The sequence below is a fragment of the Macaca thibetana genome, chromosome 1, assembly GCF_024542745.1.
Source record: "Macaca thibetana thibetana isolate TM-01 chromosome 1, ASM2454274v1, whole genome shotgun sequence".
Taxonomy (NCBI): Eukaryota; Metazoa; Chordata; class Mammalia; order Primates; family Cercopithecidae; genus Macaca; species Macaca thibetana.
In genome coordinates this window covers 133,303,384-133,309,117 of record NC_065578.1, presented here as the reverse complement: position 1 = coordinate 133,309,117, position 5,734 = coordinate 133,303,384, and the positions used below count along the sequence as shown (strand labels likewise).

General features: G+C 41.6%; 1 pseudogene; it reads right to left on the bottom strand.

The window, feature by feature from the left end:
* Positions 1-721: 721 nt before the first annotated feature.
* On the bottom strand, positions 722-4,949 carry LOC126936495 (protein SET-like; annotated as a pseudogene).
* Between the last annotated feature and the right edge of the window lie 785 nt (positions 4,950-5,734).

Sequence of the window (5,734 nt, the reverse complement as noted above, 5' to 3'; positions counted from 1 at the left end):
AGTCTTAGAAAGCTTTAGAAAGAGAGAGAAAGGACATCTCTCATTGTCCCTTCTTGTCCAGGAATAAAAGGATCAAGCTCCTCCGCAGTGTTCTTGCGCTATCTTCAAGTGCATTTGTTAAAGTGGCAGCTCCTGCACCTGGAGAGTGTGCTCTCTCTTCCCCACAATTCCTTCCACTCCTCCTCCCCCACCTCTAACCTCCTTAGAAGACTGCATGGTGGGGCAGAGGATGGATTTAGCCCAGAGCCACCTGCACCAGCTGGCAAATGCTAACCACAGGCTCTATTTTCTTTCACCAGCTGCTCTGCCCAGCCCTTTGCTCCAGTTCGGTGAGAGCCCACTCCTTTTGCCTGGTCCCCTCCCCCAACTCCACCCTGTCTGTCTTTCCTCCTCTCTCCTCCACCATCTTCTTCTCCTACAAATTTTTGTTGCCATCATGTTCTATTCCCATCATCTTTCCATCTCTCATTTTTCTGTTCCTCTGTCTCACCCTATCCGGCTGATTATTTTTTTTCATAACTCCCGCTTTTCACCCAGACCTCACCATGCCAATTCTGCCTCTGAAGTTCCAGCTGCCCATAAGGGTCTGCACATCCCCTGACAGGCAGTGCCTTGGTTTATTTCCTTCCTCCTCTACTGACATAGGAAACATAGTTCTCTCAAGAAGTGCCTCCTATCCCCGTGACTAACTTGGTCAGAGACTCCCTAAGGAGCCAACAACGCAGCAAACACGTTGGTTGGTTCTCTCAACAGATATTTGCAATAGGATTCCCAGAGGCACTTTTCCTAATGCCTCATATTAAGGGCTAGGACAAAAAGACTTCACATTCTAGAAAGCTGCAAATAAATTGCGGCAGCACCACCTCTAGGGCTTAGGAAGGGGTGACTGAACTGGTTTTACTACCCCAGTGCTCTTCACCCCCACTCTATATAAACAGAGCTGACTAGGGAGAGAAGAGAGAAAGAGGATCATCAACATCAAAAGTGTTGGAGTTTGGGGAGACCTGCAGCCTTCCCCTTCCCTTCCTATGGGTAAGTTTCTCCACCCATAGCGCCAAATGAAAGAGAACTCCAAGAGTGCCCCGTGAGAAGTTCAAGGTATGCAAAAGAAAGGGAGACTAAGGTCTCAATTCTAGGTTGGGTAGTGGATCTGTTGATTTTCTTCATGGTAGAAACATGACATTGCAGCAATATCTGGAGCAGCCTGTACACCCACTGTTTGGCATGGCAAAGATGTAGTAGTTTCCACAGTGGACGCTGCAGGCATAGTCAAGCTTCACCTGTCTTGCCACCCTGGCCACCACGTAAGCAGATCCCAGCAGCAAGAGGTTTTATTGATACATCATTGATGAGAGCTGAGTGGGAGGAAGGCCGGAAGAGGCCAAGCCAGAGATCTTCCACATCAGCACACTACTCAGTGGAGAGTCCCCCACCCCCACCCTGAAAGCCGTTACACCTGTGCTCTACAAAAAACAGAGACAACCACCAGCAGCCAGGTAACTAAGACACAATACGGTCCTCTCCTCCTGGCCCTATATCATTTGAGAAGCTGGAACTAGATGAGGTAAAATAGAAGGGGAAAGATCAGACCACACCCTCTTCCCTATTACAGATTTTTAGATCATGAGACAAGCTTGGGCTGAAGTGACAGGAACAAGTAAAAGGGGAGTTTTACATCTGAGCCGTACTGTTAAGTTACTGGAAGTGATAGAAACGAAACTGAATGATTTTCCCAAAACATCCTTAAGTGATGGGAGGCAGATTTGACACAGTCCTTATGTGAATGGGGGAAAATAGTTCTTTGATGTTAGCTCCCAACACACCAAGTTCAGACTGTTCAAGAAACTGGTTAGATGTGTTCATTGAGCAGCTGCTATGAGTCAAACACCTTTGCAGATTTAACACTGAGAATGAGAATGGCAGGCATAGTTCTTATCTTCCTACATATTTCGTTCTAGTCTGGAAGATAGTCATAAGGAAAATTAGTAATTTAATCCCAATGATGTCAATGGCTGCATGTGTCATGACAATTGCTAGATGGAAGAACTATTTCAGACTGAGATAAGTTAGAAAGATTGAATCTTCTTTTGAGGGTCAGAGAGAGCTTCCTTTTGGAACCGAGACTGAAAAATGAAAGGTGTTAGGTAGGTCAGGAGAGTATGTGTGGAAAAGCTTTCAAGGAGGAAGAAGTAGGAGAATGCAAGGATGGCAGAGAAGGACAAAACAATCTGGTTGCCGGAAAGATTTGCACAAAAAGGTGCCTAAATAAAGCTGTTGCCTACTTTCTAGACAGTAAATAGCTATCTTGACTGGTGGCTCTGGAATAGTAAACCAGTTCTCAAAGTATGAAATATTATTTGTCATAATAATTCTGAGGTTATGATTTCACAAAATCAGAGTCCTATTAATGAAAGAAATCTCTTTTCCTAACGTGACTGAGGCCTGCTTATTTATTTAGAAAACTAGTGAGAAAATCTCACCGGTAGGGAGATTCAGCTGGGATGCAGTGGACCCATCTTCTGCCTAATCCCTTACACCCGTGTTTACCTTTCCCCAGTTTAAAATCACCTTTGAGTGAGCAAAGGAGAATTTCACTTAGCATCTGGCCAAAGATGAGGCATTTGCATTTGTAAAAGATGAGAAAGGATGAAAAGGACAGAAACTGTACCTCCTATATCAGCTGATTGTATGCAGGATACCCAAATAAATAAAGGTGGGGAAGAATTTTGTGGGAAAGGTTTTGTAGTAACTTGAAGAATCAAGAGAAAAGCTAAATATTAGCATCTAGATAGCAAGATTTAATGTGCAAAATTTTAGAATTCTTGATCAAGATGAATCAGCCCCAATTGTTTTCCAGACTTGTGACACTATGCTTCATTATGCAAATTTGTATAACCTTTGTTCTTTCTCAAGTTCCTTGAGATCTACTGAACAATTCAGTAAAGAACCTTATATATATATTCACGGTAAAGTGTGGTGTATTTTTTTCTAAGGAAAAACTAGTAAGGCAAGAGACACTGAAAAGCGTCAGTGATCCCTCCCCAGTCTCTTGCAGGGGCTTTGGAGGGGTAAGACTGGAGAATAATCAGCTCTATTCTTTTGTGAATTTCCAGGTAGAGTCAAAGATAGTTACTGGTAGCACCGGCCAGGTCCTCAGGCCAGATATACCCCTACACAACATAGCCGCTTCATTATTATTATTATTGTGTGTATACATTCAGTTTTATTGTTAACAAAGCAATTTGTACACTTCTAACCTTTAAAACTGAGCATCGTCCTTCCTTTCTAGTGACACAAAAAGAAAATTTAAAAATAAACAGGAACAAAATTACAAGAGAGAATGTGAATTCCAAATAAGATCCTACAGGTTCTGCTGATTCTCTCATTGAGTGGCAGGGCTCATTATCATTAGGAGAGATTTTATTTTTAAAGTGTCACCTTAAACTGCAAGGATGTCTGTCAGACATCACAATTAAACATGCCAAAAGAGAAGCCATGGTGTTAAAATGCCCACTTAACCCACCAAATACCTCATATCCACCCTTTGATGACTTTTTATAACCTCATTTTTAAAAGGTTTTTTCTTCCTTTTTTTAAATAAAAGAAAGTAGACAGATACATGTTGGTAAATGACTGTCCATATTCACATAGAGACATGCTGTACTCTCTGACCCAATATACAGAGAAAGGAGGAAAGAAGCTAGAATTCTATGCACTGCTACACAGGGGTCTGGCACTCTCCAGCTTCCAGTAGAGCGAAGGGAGAAGGTTTTTCTTTTCTCTCACAGAGCTTGGTGGTGTTGATTCCATACAGCTTTTGTTCAGACAGGAAGAGATAAGAATGAATTCTGAACAGAAAGAGGTAGAGAATCTTTTCCCATTGTGTTATGCTCAAGGTATTGCCCCCCAAATAAGTTGAAAACCATGGTGCAGAGAAAAGAGACCTCAAGAACAGGGTGACTGAGCACAAGAGGGGAAATAAAGAAAAAAGACTGCAACTTGTTCCCAGGGATTGGAGAAAATTTTTTTAAAAAGTGTTCAGAACGTCAGTGTTCTGTTAGTCATCTTCTCCTTCATCCTCCTCTCCTTCCTCACCTTCATCATCATCTTCCTCTTCTTCGCCTTCATCCTCATCCCTTTCTTCATCAGTATCTTCTAATCCTTCCTCCTCTTCATCATCGTCATCTTCTTCTTTCTCTTCTTCTTCTTCATCATTCACATTGAGAACCAAGGAGCATTGTTATGCGTTTGGCCAAGTAGTACCTGTGATGACCTCTCCTAACTCACCAGCACCTTCATCAGAAAGTAAAGCAGGTCAAGAATCTCTCTGGTGCCTCAGGCTGCCTCTTCCTACTGGTTTTATTCTTCATTCGACTTGAACGTTTCGTCACATCCTTTCAAGATTTCCATTTGATTTCAATGGACTTTGAAGATGGATCACCATTCTCATTTAGATGAAATTCTTTGGAGATAACTTTTCAAAGTAAGGATGTTCATCAGAATAAAAATCTATTCTGTAACCTGATTTAGTATCTTCAAATTATGTCACTTCAACTCTGGTCAAATAATGCAGTTCCTCTTAGTCCTCCTCCACAAGCAGAGCAGACACTCGTGCATGGTTGACAAATGATATTACCCAAAAATAAGGGGTTTGGGCAATCAATGATCAATTCTGACCTCTTCTGAAAAAATGGTTGGCAGAGTTTGTTCTATTTCTGTTCTACTTTCAAATTCTCCTCACTGGCTTGTTCACGAAGTCTGTTTCATTTTGTACTTCACCAATATGTTCAATTGCTTCTTGCTATTCTTTTTCTGAGGTTTCGTCTGCCCGGTTGCAATTGGAGTTGAGCTCCTTTTTACCGACTTGGGCCATTGTCGCAGACTTGGTGCCGCTCGGAGTCGGGGGCGGGGTTGCGGGGGGCGGTGTGGTGGCGGGGAGAAACGGGGACTGGGAGAGAAGGAACAGGGAAGCCGGTCGGGGGTAGGCGGCTTCCCCACACTTCACACGCACTGGCCGCTGGCGCTCGCTCCCTGGGTCAGGTCGCCTCCGCTCCTCGTTCCCTCGCTCTCCCCGCACTTGCTCGCTCTCCCGGCACTTGCTCGCTCGCGCGGGCTGCCCTGATATACGATATGTAAAATGTATATAAAAGACAGTACAAGTGTAGTTTTTGTTTGTAATTTTTTCTCTTATCTGATTTAAAAGACAATTTTATAGAACAATAATTATAAATCTGTGTTAATAACACACATGTATGAAGATGTAATTTGTATGACAATAACAGCAAAAAATGGGGGCAAGAGAAAAAGCTATGTGAGAACAAAGTGTTATATTATTGCAGTTAAGATCATTGTAATCTCCAAAGCAACTATGAAGAAAATAACTTAAATACAGTAAAAAAAAAAAAAAAAAAAAAAAAAAAAAAAAAAAAATGACAAGGGAACTTAAGTGTACAGTAGAAAAGATATATTTAATACAAAAGAGGGCACTAATAAAGAAAGAGAAGAACACACAAAAAATAAAACCCACAGGAAACTAATAGGAAAATGGCAAACATAAATCCTACCTTATCAGAAATTACATGAAATATAAATGGATTAAACATTATAAATAAAAGGCTGAGGTTATAAGACTGGATTAAAAAAAATGGGCCCACTATATGCTGTGTACAAAGGACACAGTTTGATTCAAATACACCTACAGGTTGAAAGTAAAAGGTGGAAAAAGATATATTAT